The sequence below is a fragment of the Rattus norvegicus genome, chromosome X, assembly GCF_036323735.1.
Source record: "Rattus norvegicus strain BN/NHsdMcwi chromosome X, GRCr8, whole genome shotgun sequence".
Classification (NCBI taxonomy): domain Eukaryota; kingdom Metazoa; phylum Chordata; class Mammalia; order Rodentia; family Muridae; genus Rattus; species Rattus norvegicus.
This window is the reverse complement of record NC_086039.1, coordinates 60,094,547-60,116,895: the sequence shown is the minus strand read 5'-3', so window position 1 is coordinate 60,116,895 and position 22,349 is coordinate 60,094,547. Positions and strand designations below refer to the sequence as shown.

Sequence of the window (22,349 nt, the reverse complement as noted above, 5' to 3'; positions counted from 1 at the left end):
TTTTCGAAATGACTACTTGTAATACTTTACAAAACTTTGATTATTTTCATTTGTCTCTAAATTAGACTTTCAAATCTTTGGGGGCCAAGAAAGTGATTTATTTGTCTTGTTATTCCTTTGGTATAGTAATTCTTTGCAAAATAATTTAAAGAAAATACTAAACATCTTCCATTGAGGAATGTGTCTAAAATATATCACAGGATTCATCAGGTATGTTATCGAGTATAATATCCAGCCAGTAGGGTCTACATACTGTTATTATTGTCATTATATATTTTATTAAATTAACACAGAATTCCTGTAGAATCTACCTGACTTGGCCTCAGACAGAGAGTTAAACACGCCGGAAGTCTTCTGAGAATGATTCTTATTGCCTTAACATGCTGTGTGTCTATTCCTACAATGTTGTTTGTGTACAGTGCATTACAACAACTCAGTGTCAAAAAAAATGAAAAGGTTAATGTGAGCATCTGCAAGGATCATGTGTCCTGGATTGGACTCAATTGCGATGTTTGAACTTCATAATCTGTTTATGTTAAGTGCAAATTATTTAGATCATTCTACTCATTTTGATTAGGAACTTCCACATATTAAAATGTTGGATGGCTGTTGACTCAAATTAGGACAGCCTTAACTAGAACAATAGCTGATCAGTACTACAGAAATAAGGTATCACAGTTAAGAATAGCTTATACAGACTCAAGAATTTTAACCTTATTCTCAAGACCCTTATTTCATAATACTTACAAATATTGAAGAGCAAATGACTAGATTCAGTGTCAAAGATCAAAAACAGTTCAAAATAGAGAAAGAAATGAAAGGATGACTAAAGTAGGTCATTAATTGAAAAAAAATTAAGGTACAGAGAAATGTATATAAACAGATCAACTAATGGTTAGAAGACAAGTTACCAATGGTTATCTTAAGTGGTCATTTTTATTTCATATTATGTGTAATATTTTATTTTAGACCTGTAAGACTAAATAATCATATTCTCTCACAAATTAATATTTTCCAAAAATTTGTTTATTTTTATGTGTATAAATATATGTAGGTATACCATGTGCATATATAGTACTGGAAGAAGTCAGAACAGGACATAAGATCATTTGAAACTAGAGTTATAGAAAGTTGTGAACGAACTTATTCATACAACGAACCAAGCTTGAGTTCTCTGCAAGAGCAGCAAGTATTCTTAACCTTTGAGCCATCTCTGAGAAGTCTACCATGGTTTGTTTGTTTCTTTGTCTGTTTCTTTTTTTTTCTTTCTTTCTTCCTTTCTTTCTTCCTTCCTTTCTTTCTTTCTTTCTTTCTTTCTTTCTTTCTTCCTTCCTTCCTTCCTTTCTTCCTTCCTTTCTTTCTTTCTTTCTTTCTTTCTCTCTTTCTTTCTGTTTGGTTCCTATTTATTTATTTATTTTCTCCATCTTTATTAAATTGTGTATTTCTTATTTACATTTCAAATGTTATTCCCTTTCCTGGTTTCCAGGCCAACATCCCCCAACCCCTCCCCTTCTATGTGGTTGTTCCCCTCCCCATCCTCCCCCCATTACAACTCTCCCCCAACAATCCCGTACACTGGGGGTCCACCCTTGGCAGGGCCAAGGGCTTCCCCTTCCACTGGTGCCCCTACTAGGCTATTCATTGCTACCTATGAATTTGGAGGCCAGGATCAGTCCATGGGTAGTGGCTTAGTCCCTGGAAACTCAACCACGTTTTCTTTTCGAGTATATCAGCAATGCCAAGTTAAAGGGAACGGTCTGTGAATTCTTAGAATAGCAAAGAAGTTTCAATCCAGACACTGATGTGGAAAAGCTATGGAGCATAAATAGATACACTTTACTTTTGAGTCAGTGAGAAATGAGTCTAAAATGTGAAATTAGTTCATTTAGATGTATCAAGTCAATCTGTAACACCTACATTAATTCTTATTGATTTTATTCTAGTAAGCTCTGCCTTCATTCTCTTTCTTATGGTCCATAGAAGTCAGCCATTATGAGACTGAAAGTTTCATATTTTCTGAAAAATTTTCCAGATTCCTTTTTATTGGTTATTTTATTTATTTACATTTCAAATGTTATGCCCATACCCAGTTTGCTCTCCACACACCCTCTATCATGTCTACTTTCCCCCTATTTCTATGAGGGTGCTCCCTCACCCACCCACCAACTCTTACCTCACTGCCCTAGCATCTCCCTACACTGGAGCATCAAGCCTTTACAGGACCAAGGGCCTCCCCTCTCATTGATGTCTCTGCTACATGTGTGGCTGGAGCCATGGGTCCCTCCATGTGTACTCTTTAGTTGGTTGTTTAGTTAGTGGGAACTCTGGGGGGTTGTCTGTTTGGTTGATATTGTTGTTCTTTCTATGGGGTTGCAAACCCCTTGAGATCCTTCAGTCCTTCTCCTAACTCCTCCATTAGGGTCACTGTGTTCAGTCTGATGGTTGGTTGCAAGCAACATCTGCATCTGTTTTGGTAAGGCTCTGGCAGAGCCACTCAGGGGATAGCTATAACAGGCTCCTCTCAGCAAGGTACCAATAAAATACCGGATGAATGAATTTGTAACACAAATAATTATCCTGTGATGTTCAAAGGAGTATATTTTGAAACAAAAGATTCAGAATATACAGGAATTCATCCTGAAACCTGCTTTTGCATTTGCCTTATAACCAGATACTATGGGGCTGGACATTTATCTTAGATTAACTCATAAGTCTGTAAATGGAAATGGTAAAATAAACCACTTTCTGTATTCAGTTGTGCCTTGTGTTTTTCCTCATGGTTATCAGCAAGCCGACACTCTTGTGGTTTCATTGATTACTATATTGGTAGAAATGTTAATGATCTAAACCCAGCAGATGCTTGGAAGCACAGTGGAAGTTAATTTATGCTACCAACAGAATAAAAATTGTGGGTTGTTTGACATACAGACAGAGAACTCTTCCTATAATTAAAGATAATTACCAATGTTAGCAGATCAAAAGCATCTTGGTAGTGGGGCAGCTAAATATAAACTGCAAACAGACACAAGCAGGTATACTAAAGTAATAAGATACAGAATTTCTTATGAGAACATAAGTCATTTTTTTACAGTTGTTTGGCTTTTAGCATTTTTGTGTATACATTTAATGTAAATGAATAAATTATTTTCTGCACATAGCTACTAGCAGCAAGAGCTATTTTTGGAAGGGTAACAGCACTCATTCCATGTAGTCAAAAGGAGAAAGAGGGAATAAATTGGTTAAAAAGTAATGTGTTATGTATTTATCAATATAAAATAAGTCTTTTCTGTGGATGTGGTCCCATGGGATTGCTTTACTTGTGATCCTACATTGCCTTTAGACGTATATTTCAGTGTTATAGCAGGAAAAATTAAAAATCTGTATAGAATACAAATTAAACTTTTTTCACTACTTTTTAAGTTTCACCTTACTTTAACAAGTTGACTTTATAAATATTTTGTTTTTAACTCTATTTTTAATTTTATGTGTATATAGAACTCGTTACTTGCATTGACAAAATTCTTCATAACTTAGACATTGTAAAAATATGTATATATTTTTATTTTATATATTTGAGTGTCATGTCTGCATATACATCCATATAACACATGTATGCAGTACCTGGGGAGCTCAGAAGAGAGCTCTGGTTGTTATGGAACTGGAGTTAACAGAGAGTTGTGAACTGCCTTATGGGTTCTGGGAATCAAACCCAGTTATTCTTCAAGAGCTATAAGTGAACCATTTCCAACTCCTTGACTTAAACCTTGATACCAAATTTACTTAGAAACAAAATTATTTGGAGACATTGTTTATTATTTAATTTTCCCTACTTTTGGAATAAGGCATTTTTTGTTTGTTCATTTCTTACTCTAGGCCCAAAACTAAGGATACTAGGATGATTAGGCAAATTTCTGTGAGTTTAAAGCCAGTCTGGTCAACAAAGAGAGTTCCATGACAGCAAGGGCTAAAAGAAGAATCCCTGTTTTAAATGTCCCCAACCCCTATCCCTAAAATGCCTCTTCTGAGGTTGCTGATTTCATCTCAGTGAGTCCATAGGCACTCAAGTTAGTTGATTTTCTAAGTTGTCTTGTATAGTCTTTGACCATTTTGGGTCCTTCAGTCCTTCCTCCATATCTTCCACAACATTCCTTTGGCTGCACCAAATGTTTAGCTGTAGGTCTCTACATCTGTTTCCATCAGGTGCTGGGTGGAGTCTCTGATGACTATTGTGGTAGGCTCTTATCTATAAGCATAGTCGAGTATCATTAATAATGCTCTCCACCATGGGATGTGTCTCAAGTTGGACTAGTCATTGATTGGCCATTCCCTCAATTTCTACTCCTTCTTTATCCCTGTATATCTTGTAAGCAGGAAAGATTGTGGGAGGGTTGAGGCTGGGTTGTAGTTCTTTTCCCTCCATTAGAAGTCTTCCCTTGTTACAGAATGTAGTCATTCCATGTTTCATAATCCCTTATGGCTAGGAGTCTCAGCTAGGCTCACCCTTATAGACTGCTGGGCGTTTCATTGACCTAGGTTTTTAGCTCATCCCAGAGATGTACCCCCACAGATTCCAATACACTTTCCCAGTTATCTCTCCCTCTGTCCTCCCTGTACTCGAACCCTTTTATTTCCCTCCCCGTCTCCCGCCAAGTTTCCTACCTCCATCCACCCCCAAGGTATATTTTAGTTGGCCTTCTCGGTGAAATTAAATCGTCCTCCCTTGTGCCCTCCTTGTTACTTGTTACTTGGGTCTGTTGAATGTAGGATGATTTTCCTTTACTCTATGGCTAATATCCAGTGATAAGTAAGTACATACCATGTTTGTCTTTCTGGGTTGCCTCACTAAGGATTCTGCTTATCCATTCTGTTTATTCATTTTGAGATTGGGGGGCATCAAGGTTGTTTCTAGTTTCTGTCTGTTATGAATAAAGCTTCTATGAACACAGTTGAGCAAGTGTCCTTTGCTATGGAAGAATATCTTTTGGTATATGCCCGTGAGTGATATACCTGGGTTTCTGAGGTAGGACTATTTTAAATTTCACTAGAAACTGCCCAAACGATTGGCATAGGGGTTGTACAAGTTTACACTTCGACCAGGAATGATCCCACCATTCTACATTCTTGACAGCATGAACCGTCATATGAGGTTTTGATCTTAGCCACTGTGAAGGATGTATGATGTCATCCTAGAGTCATTTTTGGTTTGCATTTCAATGCAAATGATGGACCTAGGCCCCCTATTCATATGTAATAGATGGGCAACTTGGTCTTCATGTGAGAACCCTAACAGCAGAAACAGGGTTTCTCTGATTACATTGCCTGCCATTGGATCTCTTTTCCCTAACCAGGTTGCATGTCTATCCTCAGTAGAAGAAGATAAACCTAGTCATATTGCAACTTGATATGCCAAGGTGGGTGTACTCCCTTTCTGTGAGGACAGAGGGAGAAGAGACAGGGAACATGGAGATAAGAGGAAGGAACTGGGTGGAGAGGAGAGAGAGGAAACAATGGTCAGGAGATGTATATATATATATATATATATATATATATATATATATATATATATACACACACACACACACACACACATATATATATATATATATATGAATAAACTATTAAATAGTAAAAAGAGCCTTAATTGCCAAGGAACATATTAATATTTGAAATAACACTTGAATATACTATAAGGGCTAATATATATATATATATATATATATATGTAATGTATATATTATGTGTATATTTGTGTGTGTGTGTACATGAGCATGTGTGTATGCTCGTGCATGTGGATGCCCATGAAGACAAAAAAAGAGGGCATCAGAACTCCTACATCTGAAGTTACCAGTTGTTGTGAGCTGTCCTATTTGGGTACTGTGAATTGTACTTTGCAAGAATAGCAAGTGCTCTTAACTACTAAGGTTTTTCTCCAGCTCTGATAGATTTTGTAATGAAACTATATAGAGCTTTATGAAGAAAATAGAGATGCTCTATCCTCTCTTTTTCCCTCAAACCCTAAACCCTCTATTTAAAGATTTCTTGAAAGATTAACCATTTTAGGTTAATATTATTCAATCTTTGGAGACCTAAGGATATTCTTATCCAACTTTTGAAAACACTTTAAATACACCATTATTATATAAATATTCTCTTTGATTTTTAGTTATATTCCTTTACCTGCAAGGATGTAAAAACTCCTATAGTATATTACAATGCATATGCTTCTGCGTACACAAGTATTTAAAATAGTAATCGTAGAATGATATGAAAAATTAAAGTGCTAACTTAGAGCAGGTATTAGTAAAGTAAAACCTAAGAGAAGTCATTTTGTAAGTGATATTTTTATGGAAATCATCAACAGCCATTTTTATATGTGTTCCATTTACATTAACTGTACTGTCCTCAAAATTCACCTATTTATTATCTGTACCTACATTGGAGTAGCCTGCCGATCTGTGGTTAGGAAAAATTTGCATTAGTGTCATAATGGCAATTAATAACATAATTGGGAATAAAATGTATAAGCTTAGTTCAAGTCACATTTATTGCCCCAACGACCAAATTCTTCTAGTGGTGGTGACAGGTTTTATGTGTTAAATTGACTAGGATATAATCATTAGTTACTTAATCTACAATTACCATTAACACAGACAGCACTAAGGAGGTATTCTGCAGCAATAAAATCCAGAGTCAGGAAACATAAAGCAAACTAGTTTATTATTTATTTATGAGCCCCTACACATGAATGAATCAATTTTTATATTTTCTAACGATCCTGTTACTTTATTTGAATTATGGCTGACCCATGTTTATTGGTGACTCAAAATATTAAAGCTTATTTTATGAAGAAGTTTAATTTCTTTTACCAGAAATGTTATTAAAACACATACAAATTCACTTCTAGGAGGCTAGGGGTTAGTAATAGGATCATATTTGTTCTTAACCTGATAAAATCAGAATGATGTTAAAACAATTTTTACTATGTAACCTATTTTAATCTTGTACAACACTTATTTCTTTTTTCTTGAATACTGTCAGAGACAACTTAATAGTAACCCAAAATTACATTCCTCTTAAAAATCCATTATATTTCCCAGAACAAGTCTGTGACATTCACGGATTTACTTTTCTTTGTAGATAAAAGGTTCTGACAAATTAATTTGTACCATCAGACATTTAGTTAGGGGAGGGCAAGTCAAAGCAAATCAAAATTGGAGGCAAAACCCTAAATTCTTTTGTGTTTTGTGTAATCTTTTGTTTTCTTTTATGTGAAATGAAAGACTGCCCTTTTGACTTTGCTTATCAAATAACCTTCTTGCTATCATTAAAGAAAAAAAATGAAGTATTATTCTCTCAAGTATTCTGCTTTGCAAATAAGTCTCTGACCCTCACTGATGTCAATATTCACAGATTTATTGTGTCATTTTCATCTTCCAGAATCCAAAATATAAATAACATTGCAATGATATTGTTCTGTAAAAGGAAACCAAAAATCTATTTAACAGTAGAAGTGATATTCTAAACAGAAAATATAATTTTATTTTTATAGCAAAAAACATATTTGAAAGTGTGGTTAGAAAATCAAGTAGAAAACAGTTATTAAAAAAAGCAATAAAATTATTCATACCAGCATTCTGCTATACTCATAGAGCAGTGGCTTGCTCAGCCGTCATCAGAGAAACTTTCTACAGGAGATGGGAACAAATTTAGAGAACAACATCCAGAAAATGTTCATAGAGTAAGATACCTTGTAATATTCAACTCTAAACAGAAATTTTCCATCAAATCTCTCCCTTTAGATATCAAGGAGCCCTGTAAAAGTGGATGTGAATAGAGTGTAAAAGCCAGAGTGAATGGAACATACCAGGAGAGCAAGGCCCTTTAAATAAACATGAGCAAAGATCTATGAATTTACAGAGATTGAAGGAACATGCACAGGGCCTGCAAGGGTCTGTACCATATCCTTGGAATATCATGCCTTCTAGTTTAGTGTTTTTATGGGATTCCCAAGTGATCGAACAAGTGGGTCTCTGATTCTTTTCCCATGTCTTGTGCTCTTTCCCTTTTTCTTGTTGAACTGTGATATGACAAATTTTGTTTGATCATATTTTAAGGATGTTCTTTTTATTCTAATGAGAAACAGATAAAAAACAAATGAGTTGATTCAGATGGGAAGGAATATGCAGAAGAACTAGGAGAATTAGAGGAAGGGCAAAACATAATCAGCATTGTGTAAGAAAAAAGTTTATTTTCAATAAAAAGAAAACTATATTATAAGAACTAAAAGAAAGTATAGTTATATTTTAAGAGGAAAATTCAGTAAATTTAAAAGTATTTTCATCATTCTAAAGATCATGAGAAAGATGTCATATTTACTGGGATCTCGGCTTGACTTTAAAATGATTAAGTTTATAATTGACTAGTATGATATTAATAAATCTCTATGCATGGAAAAATTAAGTATTTTGAAAACAAGTATGAGTTTTAGAGTCAGAAGAAATAAAAAAGCAAAGTTAATTTGAAAGTCTTCTAGAGATAGTTGGTAGGAAGATAGTCTTCAGTATAAGGTTCACTAGATTTATGATTACTGTAGAAAATATATGTCTATGAAAGTATCTATAGAAATAATTAATTGAGGAAGGGAGACCCATCCTGAATATGGGTTGTACCATCCCATAAACTGGAGGTTTGAGCTGAATCGAAGGTAGAAAGAGAGCTGAGAACTGCATTACTCTCTCTCTCTCTCTCTCTCTCTCTCTCTCTCTCTCTCTCCCTCCCTCCCTCCCTCCTTCCCTCCCTCTTTCCCTCCCTCCCTTCCTCTTTACTGCTCTCTTAAGTAGTTTCCCTTTCCTCTCTGTTCTCATGAGAGTTGGGCATATCCCATCAAATCTTTCTCTGATTCATCACTTTGTCAGCTGTTCAAATAGGCATCACATTTAAACAGGACTGCTCCCTTCAACAATCTAACTTTACCTAAACTGTTTGGGATTAAAGATGAGTACTAAGGGCATGTCTATATTCTATCTACAGATATATAAATGTGTGTGCTAAGGACTGAGTCACAACACAACTAGAAACAGTTTCTTTTTTTCTTTTTCAGTAAGTGCAACAATCTCGGGGTTCAAGGTGTGATCAAATATCCTGCAACACTCAGCATCTTTTAGATGTACCAGAACTATTTCTTGGTAATGTAAACCTAGTATTATATGAAAACAAACAGATTTGTTACAGTACATTAGAATGTCAGCAGATGCTGGTGAGGATGTCCCATTTGTCAATTCTTGATCTTGGAGCATAAACCATTGGTTTTCTGTTCAGGAAAAATTCCCCAGTGCCCATGTTTTTGAGGCTCTTGCCTAGTTTCTCTTCTATTAGTTTGAGTGTATCTGGTTTTATGTGGAGGTTCTTGGTCCATTTGGACTTAAGTGTTGTAGAGGGAGATAAGAATGGGTCAATTTGCATTCTTCTACATGCTGACCTCCAATTGAACCAGCATCATTTGCTGAAAATGCTCTCTTTATTCCAGTGGATGGTTTTAGCTCCTTTGTCAAAGACCAAGTGACCATAGGTATGTGGATTCATTTCTAGGTCTTCAATTCTATTCCATTGCTGTAGCTGCCTGTCTCTGTACCAATACTATACATTTTTTTTAAATCACTGTTGCTCTGTAATACAGCTGGAGGTCAGGGATGGTGATTCCCCCAGAAGTTCTTTTATTGTTAAGAATAGTTTTTTGCTATCATGTGTTTTTTGTTATTTCAAATGAATTTGCAAATTTGTTCTTTATAACACTATGAAAAATTGACTTGGAATTTTGATGGGAATTGCATTGAATCTGTAGAGTGCTTTTCGTAAAATGGTCATTTTTACTATAATAATCCTGCCAATCCATGAACATTGGAGGTCTTTCCATCTTCTGAGATCTTCAATTTCTTTCTTCAGAGACTTGAATTTCTTGTCATACAGATCTTTCACTTGCTTGGTTAGAGTCACGCTAAGGTATTTTATATTATTTGTGACTCTTGTGAAGGGTGTCATTTCCCTAGTTGCTCTTTCAGCTCATTCATCCTTTGGGTAGAGGAAGGCTGCTGATTTGATTTGTTTGAGTTTGTTTTATAACCAGCCATGTTGCTGAAGTTGTTTATCAACTGTATTAGTTCCCTATCATATCATCTGCAAATAGTGATATTTTGACTTCTTCCTTTCCGATTTGCATCCCTTTGATTTTTTGTTTTGTTTTGTTTTCTAATTTATGTAGCTAGGACCTCAAGTACTATATTGAATAGGTAGGGAGAGAGTGGGCAACCTTGTCTAGCCCCTGATTTTAGTGCGATTGCTTCAAGTTTCCTTCCATTTATCTTGGCTACTGGTTTGCTGTATATTGTTTTCACTATGTTTAAGTATGGGGCTTGAATTTCTGATCTTTCCAAGACTTTCTTGAAAAGTACTTTGTTTTAGTTCACAGCTGATGACCATCAGTAACTCCATCTTTAGTTTATTGTTTCTACTGCCATCGTCTGGCCTTCCTCAGAATTACATGCACATGTTAAAAGACACTTGCAGGAAAAATATTCATACATATTAAATAAATATTTTAATTAAATTTATCTTCAACATATGATCTCACTTCTATTTTTAAATAGATTTTAAATTGGTCATAACTACAATTGAACCAAATGAGTAATTTGACAGTGCAAAAATGAGATCAGAAGAGACATACTAGCCTGATTCTTGTTTTCTTTGAGGTACATGTGTATAAAAAGTAATAACTAGTTGAAATATAAGATTTTTATATTGTTATGCATACATATTTGTTCTAGTTTATGCCTTGCATTTAATTTGCAAAATGTTTTCCATTAAAAATACTTATTTTTTTCTTGACTAGAATCAAACATTTTCTAAAAGCATCATTACCTCTGCATAGTCTCCATCTCCCACAGACCCTGAAAATATATAATGAAAAATAAATCATATGACTATGAAACAAGCAGGTTAATTAAAATACATTTATTTTTCTCTGCCTTCAAAGGAAATATTATTTCAGTTAACATATGGAGAAAAGTCTGGAGGTCTTAATCCTAATATTTCTCTAAAAAACTTAACATAAGGTCATTACTTTAGCATAAAGTAACTTAATGCAAATGATATACAATAACAATTACGTAGCACTCATTATAAAGCATTAAATCCATCAGCACAGCATATGGTTCAAGACCTAGAAGTCTCACCAACTCAAGTAATATAGCATGGGTATCTGTGTGTTCCCTCAGAATCTAAAGTATATTTCACTTGTTAAAACTGGTCATTTATAAGTAATTTGTAAGTATAATTTCATAAATAAATTAAGATTATTTACAATTTTCTGTTATTAAAGAGACATATTTCTTTATGCCTTACTGCTAGGACTGAAAGACCATACCAAATTATCAGCCATGAACAGAAAGGAGACTATGAAACATGAAATACATTATCTATCTAAAGTTATTTATCTTCATCCTTCAAGCTATACATATATGGTTAACTTATAAATCCTTTGGCCATTCCATTTCACCTTTGACGGTATAAGTTTATAACTATTTCAAAACATATTTATTAATCAATGATCAGCATCCAAAATTTGATTTTGAGATTAATACTTTTAAAAACATTTTAATAATAATTGTTAACCATAATATTTGATTGGTGACATTTGTTATTTGGTACATTAATCTGGTATCAATGTATGAGCATATGTGGGAGCAGATAAATTATTTAGAACAGACTTGTCACATTCCAACATGTGTTCAATATTAAAAACCTACACATAGTAAAATTTTTCCACACTCAGACTGCTCACTGAAATAGAAAATATTTCAAAGGAATATATGTTTATATTTAATGTATAAATATATAATTATATATACACATTTCTATGAACATACACCCATGAGTATACACCTGTATCGGACCCAGAAACTTTACTTAGTGAGAGTTCTCTTAGAAGGAATTATAGTTCTCCTTTGCTTCTGTAAGTGAAATTAACCATATTTTAATGGAGACTGTGAAAAACTTAACTAGGTTCATTTTTCATTTGTAAGTTTAGAGGAAAGGAGAACATTTTGATAATGAAAAAACTGAGTAAATTTTCTATTGCTCACATAATAACATTAGAAGTTATTCTTGATACAAATGTTACTTGAGTTTGATATACTTGATATTTTTCTGCATCTTTGGGCTATGGACTTGGTAATTTTTATGCTTCAATTATTAATAGATAATTTCATTTGTATACAAATGCTGTTGGATGTTAAACAGTGTTGTGATTCTTCCTACGCATGAAAATAGTGTGCCCATATTTAGCAAAAAAAGGATGTAACCAAAGTTTGTCCATTTTTAAAATAAGTTTTTATACAATACATTCTAAGCACAATTTCCTCCTCCATCATTTCCTCGCAAATCATCCCACCTTCCCACCAACCAATTCTATGCCTTCTTCCTTTTTTAGAAAACAAATATAAAAGTAAAGTCCAAAAAACCAGAGTAAAATGAAACAGAAAAAAAGAAGAAAAAGCCTAAGAAACACACACACACACACACACACACACACACACACACACACACACACACACAGAGAGAGAGAGAGAGAGAGAGAGAGAGAGAGAGAGAGAGATGCACATACATCAAATAAAACCCCCAGTGCAGGGGAATGTTGGGGTGGTGGTAAGGAGGGTGGATGGGGAGGAACACCTGTATGGGAGAGGGGGAGGAGATGGGGGGGGGCTTATGGACAGTAAACTGGGAAAGGGAATAACATTTGAAATGTAAATAAAGAAATATATTTATTAAAAATAAAATTAAAGAAAAACATAAAAATCTCCAAAATTAGAAACCATAATATTTAAGCAAAAGACTAGTAAGGCTTTCCTTTTTAAATGCCGAAATAAAAGCATTAAGAAACAAAGTAAAATATCCAAAAATACCATTGAGTTCGCTTTATTGACTATCTACTACTGGGCATGCACATGTTCTTAATTGTGGTTTGTATATCTAAGGAGGCTCTGTTGCAGAAATGAACTTTCCTTTGAAAAATGGTTGACACTTCGTCTCTTGGTTAGGGATAGGAGACAGATCAAGCCTACGTCTACTTTCCTTCTCAGTGCTGGGATCCTATCTGGCTTAGACTGTGTACATTCTGACAGTCTCTCTAAGTTCGTATTCATGTCAGTCTTGTTGTATCTGGAAGGCAATGTTTCCTGTTTTCTTGGTGTTGTTTATCTCCATTGTTTTTTGTAATTTTTCTACTTCCTCTTCCACACAGTTCTCTGAACATTGAGAGAGGGGCTTTATGAAGGCATCTCACTTAGTACTCAGTGTTCTAATGTCTTTGAATTTCTGCAAATTGTCCAGTTGTATGTCACTGTATTAGTTCCCATCTTCTGCAGGAAGAAGCTTCTCTGATGCTGGCTGAAAGACACTAATCTATGGGTAAGGCTGAATGTTGTAAAGAGTCATTTTATTGTTGAATTTCTTTAGCAGAAGTAGTATTTGGTTTTCCTCTAGGTTCATAGCCTATTTAGTTTTGGGTTTTTGGCTATTAGATGAATGTCAGGCATGGTTTCCTCTAATGGAACTTAATCCAACTTAAATCCAATCAGATAATAGTTGGTTATTCCCACAATGTTTTTTGCCACTGTTGCAGCAGAATATCATGCAATCAGTTTGTATTGTGAATTAAGAGTTTGTAGCTGGGTTGGCATTTACCTTAATCCTCCAGTAGCATTCAAAGTAACTTCCAATTCCACAAACAGTAGTTAGTAGCAGTGAAGTCTCTAGATAGGTACCAGCACAACTGGTCTGTGTTCAATGAGATATGTGTAGGTATTGCCTTCAGCAATAGGACATTACTGTCATGTTTTATTTTAAGCTTTTCAAAGAAACTTTTGTTTATATTTTAAAATATGCAGTACAGGAAACAACACAAGAAGGCAAGAGTAAAGTCACCCAGTCACAAGCAGCTCAGATTGGTGTGTTGTTCTAGGTCCTGCAAGTGTATGTACACTTAGGTAATTGAAATTATATAGTAAGTACCATGCTTTCCCCTCATTGTGAATATTCACCAGCTAAAGTCCCCACACTATAAGGATATTTTAATAACCAAGCATACAACATTCTATCTCAATCTGTCAGACAAAATTGTAATCCTGTCCTCCTTGGAAATGGAAATTTCATAGAATAAAAAATGGCAGCAGGCCTCCAGATAGACCTACAGACAAAGTTACAATTCAATTCTACATTCCCTCAGTGCTCAGATCACAAGGAAACACATAGCAACAGACAACACTAAGTATAGCATTACTAAGGTTATCATCAGATCTATATACTAACATATGTAGAAGAAGGGGTGTTTTTACTTAAGAAATATATTGCTATAAAGCAGCTGAAAGATGCATCTGTGGCAGAGGCTCTCAGGATGTCAGTTTCAACATAGCTACAGACCTCACTCTGTGGGCTCTGCCCCTCCAGTCAGCCTAGCAACATGAATTTTATCACACTGTCCAGACATGGCTTAACAATTCCATGTTTAAGAGGAACCCTATTTGTCAATTCTAACATATCCACTAGCTATATTTTTAACCACATGTTCTCCTTTAGGACAGATGATAAGGAATGAACTCTGTGCACAATGAACACAAGTATTTTACCAAAATGCAAATATGGAACCCTGGGTACAGCTGTGAAATCTCTTTTGGATGTAGTTGGTACTAGCAGTCTTTCCCTAAGTCCTGGTGATACAAGTGAGAGGCCCATGCCCAAGCCCTCCCAAAAGACTAGCTTGACATTTAGTGATTCTTTTGCTAATTGTAACATCCTTTAGACACTGGGACTTACACCTAATGCTTGGCAACATTTACTGAAATACACACCTAAACAATGGCTAAAAATACCTGAAGCAAACAACAAATACAGTGCCCTTTTCTGAGTACTAATCTTTGCCCTAGCCCACTCCACCACCTAGGGACAGCATCTGATCAAAGACCAAGTTTAACCTCCATTTCCCCAGTGTGGACATTCCTATGAAATAACAAAACAACCCTAAAATGGTGTCAGTCCTCTATTTTTACCTTGTTGCATATTTTTTATATTTATGCACTACTATATGCATGTGTTCACATGTGTGTCACTGTACTTGTAGGGAGGCTAAAAGACAAGTTGCGAAATACAATTCCCCTATAATGTGGATCCTGGAAATCAAACTCAGGTCACCAGCTTGGTAGCATGTACCTTTACCTGCTGAGCCACCCTACTAGCACATTATGCACATGTTCTTACTGTTCTGAGACAAAATCTATACATCTCTGGTTGACCCAGAACACAGAGATCCACCTGCCCCAGCCAAGAATTAAAGGCATGCATAACCACATCAAATCTATTATGAACTTACAAGTCTAGAGACCAGGTGTTCTGAATAAACATTTCAGTTTCTCCAGCATGTGTACATTGCAGTGAATACACTGCACAACTAACAAAGTCCATAGTCAGAAACTGCATTCAAAACAGCAAAGTGCTGGTCTAGAATTTCTTCCAGTTTCCTCCACCCAGGAGCCACATATATGCAACTATCATCTTGCGGGGGTATTAACAATTTCACCTCATAAGTGGTTTTAAGAAGAGTTTTTTTCCTATAAATTTTCACATAATTTGCAAACATGTCTTTTCACTACTTTATGACACACTGAAAGATAAAAACCACGTGATCATTTCATTAGATGCTGAGAAAGCATTTGACAAAATTCAAAACCCCTTCATGATAAAAGTCCTGCAAAGAACAGGAACTCAAGGCCGATACCTAAACATAATAAAAGCCATATACAGCAAACCAGTTGCTAACATTAAACTAAATGGAGAGAAACTTGAAGCAATCCCACTAAAATCAGGGACTACACAAGGCTGCCCACTCTCTCCCTACTTATTCAATATAGTTCTCAAAGTCGTAGACGAGCAATCAGACAACAAAAGGAGACAAAATGGATACAGATTGGAAAAGAAGAAGTCAAAATATCACTATGGGCAGATGATATGATAGTATATTTAAGTGATCCCAAAAGTTCCACCAGAGAACTACTAAAGCTGATAAACACCTTCAGCAAAGTGGCTGGGTATGAAATTAGCTCAAATACATCAGTAGCCTTCCTCTACACAAAAGAGAAACAAGCCGGAGAAAGAAATTAGGGAAACAACACCCTTCATAATAGTCCCAAATAATATAAAATACCTCGGTGTGACTTTAACCAAGCAAGTGAAAGATCTGTATGATAAGAACTTCAAGCCTCTGAAGAAAGAAATTGAAGATCTCAGAACATGGAAAGATCGCCCATGCATATGGATTGGCAGGATTAATATAGTAAAAATGGACATTTTACCAAAAGCAATCTACAGATTCAATGCAATCCCCATCAAAATACCAATCCAATTCATCAGAGAGTTAGACAGAACAATTTGGAAATTCATCTGGAATAACAAAATCCCAGGATACCTAAAATTATCCTCAACAATAAAGGGACTTCCAGGGGAATCACTATCCTTGAACTCAAGCGGTATAACAGAGCAATAGTGATAAAAACTGCATAGTATTGGTACAGAGACAGGCAGATAGACCAGTGGAATAGAATTGAAGACCCAGAAATGAACCCACACTCCTATGGGCACTTGATTTTTGACAAAGGAGCCAAAACCATCAAATGGAAAAAAGACAGCATTTTCAGCAAATGGTGCTGGTTCAACTGGAGGTCAAGATGTAGAAGAATGCAAATCGATCCATGCTTATCACCCTGTACAAAGCTTAAGTCCAAGTGGATCAAGGACCTCCACATCAAACCAGATACACTCAAACTAATAGATGAAAAACTAGGGCAGCATCTCAAACACATGGGCCCTGGAAAAAATTTCCTGAACAAAACACCAATGGCTTATGCTCTAAGATCAAGAATCGACAAATGGGATCTCATAAAACTGCAAAGCTTCTGTAAGGCAAAGGCCACTGTTGCTAGGACAAAATGGCAACCAACAGATTGGGAAAAGATCTTTACCAATCCTACAACAGATAGAGGCCTTATATCCAAAATATACAAAGAACTCAAGAAGTTAGACCGCAGGGAGACAAATAACCCTATTAAAAAATGGGGTTCAGAGCTAAACAAAGAATTCACAGCTGAGGAATGCCGAATGGCTGAGAAACACCTAAAGAAATGTTCAACATCTTTAGTCATAAGGGAAATGCAAATCAAAACAACCCTGAGATTTCACCTCACACCAGTCAGAATGGCTAAGATCAAAAACTCAGGTGACAGCAGATGGTGTGGAGAAAGAGGAACACTCCTCCATTGTTGGTGGGATTGCAGACTGGTACAACCATTCTGGAAATCAGTCTGGAGGTTCCTCAGAAAATTGGACATTGAACTACCTGAGGACCCAGCTGTACCTCTCTTGGGCATATACCCAAAAGATGCTCTAACATATAACAAAGACACATGCTCCACTATGTTCATAGCAGCCTTATTTATAATATCCAGAAGCTGGAAAGAACCCAGATGCCGTTCAACAGAGGAACGGATACAGAAAATGTGGTACATCTACACAATGGACTACTACTGAACTATCAAAACAATGACTTTATGAAATTCATAGGCAAATGGATGGAACTGGAAAATATCATCCTGAGTGAGGTAACCCAATCACAGAAAAATACACTTGGTATGCACTCTTTGATAAGTGGATATTAGCCCAGATACTCGAATTACTCAAGATGCACAGAACACATGAAACTCAAGGAGGATGACCAAAATTTGAATGCTTCACTCCTTCTTTAAAAGGGGAACAAGAATACCCTTGGGAGGGAATAGGTAGGCAAAGTTTAGAACAGAGGTAGAAGGAACTCCCATACAGATCCTGCCTCACATGTGGCCCACGCATATACAGCCACCAAACTGGATAAGATGGATGAAGCAAAGAAGTGCAGGCCGACAGGAATGGGATGTAGACCTTTCCTGAGAGACACAGCCAGAATACAGCAAATACATAGGTGAATGTCATCATTAAACAACTGAACTGAGAACAGGACCCTCGTTGAAAGAATCTTAGGAAGGACTGAAAGAGCTTGAAGGGGCTTGAAACCCCATATGAACAACAATGTCAACCAACCAGAGCTTCCAGGGACTAAGCCACTACCCAAAGACTATACATGGACTGACCCTGGGCTCCAACTGCATAGGTAGCAATGAATAGTCTAGTAAGGGCACCAGTAGAAGGGGAAGCCCTTGGTCCTGCCAAGACTGAATCCCTAGTGCATGTGATTGTTGGTGGGAGAGCGGTAATGTGGGGAGGATGGGGAGGGGAACACCCATAGAGAAGGGGAGGCAGAGGGCTTAGGGGGATGTTGGCCTGGAAACAGGGAAGAGGACTAACAATTGAAATGTAAATAAGAAATACTCAAGTTAATAAAGATGAAAAATAAACCATAACACACACACAAACACACACACACACACACACACACACACACACACACACACACACACACGGGGGGGGCGTGTAAGAAATGAGGAATAAAATGTGTATACAATACACAATACAATAGAATTGTTTAAAAAGAGACAGACATCTTCACATGACCAGTCTGACTCTGGACCTCTTCCTCCTGCTGGGTCCTCTAACCTATTGAACAAACAAGGATGAATGTGACTCCTTAGTTTTTCTAGAGGAGGTCTATCAATTCCATTCTAAGTCAACTGTAGAAGATATGTCTATGATTTTTTTTGCGGGGGGGATATATATGTTATCTCCTAATTCTACTTTATACCTTGTGTTTTCAGTCTCTACAGCTTGATGTCCAGATTTAGCCAAAAGACTTTTGAAAGAATTGGGGAAAATGTTGAGGGTAGATTTTCTTTATATTATATACACAGTCCTACTGCAGTGGGTAAGTTTTTATTAGTGTTCTGACTGTCTGTATAGGTTGTCCTGTCTCTACTTCTCTCAGGTGGAAGGAAGATCCACGAAGTCCAACAGTAGTTCATTCCTCTCGCTGCTCTGCTTGTCTCTGCTCACCTTTATTCAGGCCTGTCAAGGCCTTTATTCATCCAGTTCTGAGAGATCTTCTGAGGGCTCATCCATGGAGCAGTCCCCTCCAAGAGATGGCCTAGTGTTCTTGCACAGACTCACTGCCTCAGGCTGCAGAAGAACTGAAAATCCATATTTGGTTTCCAGGTGGCCCCCATTCCTACCTTCCAGTAGCAATGTCCTCAGAGACCTGGCTGGGACTTCTCAGTGTGCCCGACCCTGGAGAGTAGGGAACCATCTATGGTGAGGAGTGGGAAAGGAGAAAGACTAGGACTTAGGCTACCAGCATCTGCAGAACCAGGAATGAAGCTGCTTCCTGGAAGGGGAGTCGGGGTGGGGTGGGGAGGGCACACTTCCTAGTTCATTGTGCTCTCTGTTAGAACTTTCCTGTCCTGTTTTGAAATGCAACCAATAGCTTTGGCAAAATCAGCTGAATAGTTTAAGGATATTAATAGGACTCCAAGACAAGATATCAACCTCCTCACATGTCTGAGATTGTGTTTTGATTCTTCAATAGAACATCAGTGGCTGAGTAATTTATAATGGAAAGTGCACTCTTTGGGCCCATGGTTTAATAGATTAGAAAGTTGAAGACAGTGGTAGAAGCCTATGATAATGGTCTTGTTCTAATTTCTTCTATTGTTTATGAATTTATTATTCATTGCTTACAATTATCTTCTAATGCATATTTTTATTACACTAGAGAACACTAAAAGTATTTGTATGGTTTAACTGGCTTCTGTAACTCATACAGGAACTGCAAAGATGCTTCTCAAATAAGCAGACTATGCAATGCCTCGGTTTATTTTTTCATTTTTACTTAAAATGTTGTTACATGAACATTTACTTCAATATATACTCCAATTTCATTTTCATCACATAATACTATGGGTAGTAACTATATTTCTTGCATTTTATATTGCTTATATACTTGAAATTTATTATTGTTGTGTGATTAATATTCCCTAGTGCTATAGTGCTCATATTTCTTCAATGATTTGTCTTGGGTTTCTATATATAGATAATTAATTGTTTTTCAATGTCCAGTAGTACATTTAAAGATTATTAAACTTTAAATTTAATTTATTACTACTCATGTGCTACTTATCTAATCATACATATTTTTTTCATAAAATATTTTTCTGGGATCTTAGTAGCTACTTTTAAAAATGCATCATAAATTGATATGGTGTTGTGGCCTTAGCTCTGCTTTCCATCCAGATGCCTCAGTGCCACGTATTTAGTGCATTCCTGCACTTCCTCTAGGCAGATAAGCCTCAAATGGGGGCTAGAGGCCATGGCTGTCCTTCTGTTTTGTGACCTAAACTCTCTTAAATGGCAAGCCAAAATCCCTTTCATATTGACTATGATACCATCAGTGAAATGAAGGTCACAACTGGTAAGTATGATGGTGCCAAGACCATGAGATCTACAATGAACTTTCAGATTGAGAGTGGGACAAATGTCAGGTTCAGTCATTAAAGCTGTTGGCATCTTGACGTGAGCTGCTTTTGAAGTAAATCAGGATTATGGTCTTGATCCAAAGATTGCTAGTGTAATAATGAAGGCAGTACATGAGGCAAATGAAGGCAAATTGAGTGATTATTTTCCTTTTGTGGTATGGCAGACTGTAACATGAACCTTAGCAATAGAGCAATTGAAATCTTAACAGGTGAACTTAACAGCAAGAAGCCAGTTAGTGCACCCCACTGATCATGCTAATAGAATCCAGAACTCCAATTATACTTTCATCACAGCCACGTATATTTGCTGCTTTGGTGGAAGTTCACAAGGTTATGTTACCAGAACTACAGAAGCTGCACAATGTGCTCAGTGCAAAATCCAGAATTTGCACTAATCATCAAATTTTGGTGAACTCTCACATAGAGTGTTATTCCACTTAATCTTTGATCAACACTACTGGCTATGTGCAATTCCAGGAATCAAAGCTGCCATGGCAAGAACCTATGGAGTCACAGCTGGAGGCACTGCTATTGGGATTGACTTAAACATTATTTGCTTCACAGAAAAGGCTGCAAAAGTAGCCACACTCACGGGTTTTTCTTTTTTCACTGCTTCAAATAAATGTGAGGCTCTGGATACTCATGATATTCTGATGGCTTAGAATAGCCAGGAACACTTCTGCTTGTAATCTGATGAAGATAGCAAATGATACTCATTTTCTGGGATCTGATCCTTGAGCAGGTCTGAGAGAGCTGATATAAACTAAAAATTAATCAGGAATCAGCATCATGCTAGGCAAGGTTAGCCCTAATCAATGTGAGCCAATGACTCTGGTTACAACTCACATCCTAGGGAATCACATTGTTATTATTGTTGGAAATAGCCATGGACATTTTGATTCGAATGTTCACCCACATTGATGAAGAATATTATATTCAGCAAAGATGCTGGATGATGCTTCACTTTCCTTCACATTAAACTGTGTATTAGGTATTCAAGCCAACACAGAAAGGATCCACAAGCTAAGAAATTAGTCTCTAATGTTGGTGACAGCACTTAATACTTTTATAGGAGGTGATACAATATCAAAGATTGCCATGACCTGCCCCACTACACATAAGGAATCAACCTTAAGTAATATGGATATTGAATTTGTCCGTCTCCAGGCAAAGCAGATTGATGAGGGCTGAAACCCAAGTACAAGCTGTGTTCAAAGTCATTTAAATACATTTATATTAAGATAAACTTGCATGAGTTTTTATTTATTTATTTTTTATTTTTTATTTTTTTTTCGGAGCTGAGGACCGAACCCAGGGCCTTGTGCTTGCTAGGCAAGTACTCTACCACTGAGCTAAAATCCCCAACCCTTGCATGAGTTTTTAAACAGAAAACATGGCATTAAAAATTAGTTATGAAACAATAGCCAGAAAAGTAATGAAACTGAATCTGCATGGTGATTCCTCACTATTTCTTATGCATTCTTATACAAGGCATAGGTAAAATGTATTTGAAACCCAAATTGATATTACATGAACACTGATGTTTCATTAGTTAATTCCACTAGAACTTGTTTTGTTCTTTACTAGCACAATTTACATCTTGACTATATGATAGCAAATACTCTTTTTGATTCTAAAATTCTAAATTTTTCTTTTTATTAGGACTTTAAATACAATAGTCAGGAGATGAAAATACTTTGAAATTGTCTTTTGAATCTGCAGGACTGAAGAAGTGAAGTGTGTTGCAACTGCTGGCATTAAGAGCATTCATTACAGAAATATGTCTTAAAT

At 36.2% G+C, this 22,349-nt stretch overlaps 1 pseudogene; it reads left to right on the top strand.

Annotated features, from left to right (window-relative positions):
• Window positions 1-20,430: 20,430 nt before the first annotated feature.
• Fh-ps1 (fumarate hydratase, pseudogene 1) lies at window positions 20,431-21,749 on the top strand (annotated as a pseudogene).
• The last annotated feature ends 600 nt before the right edge of the window (window positions 21,750-22,349 follow it).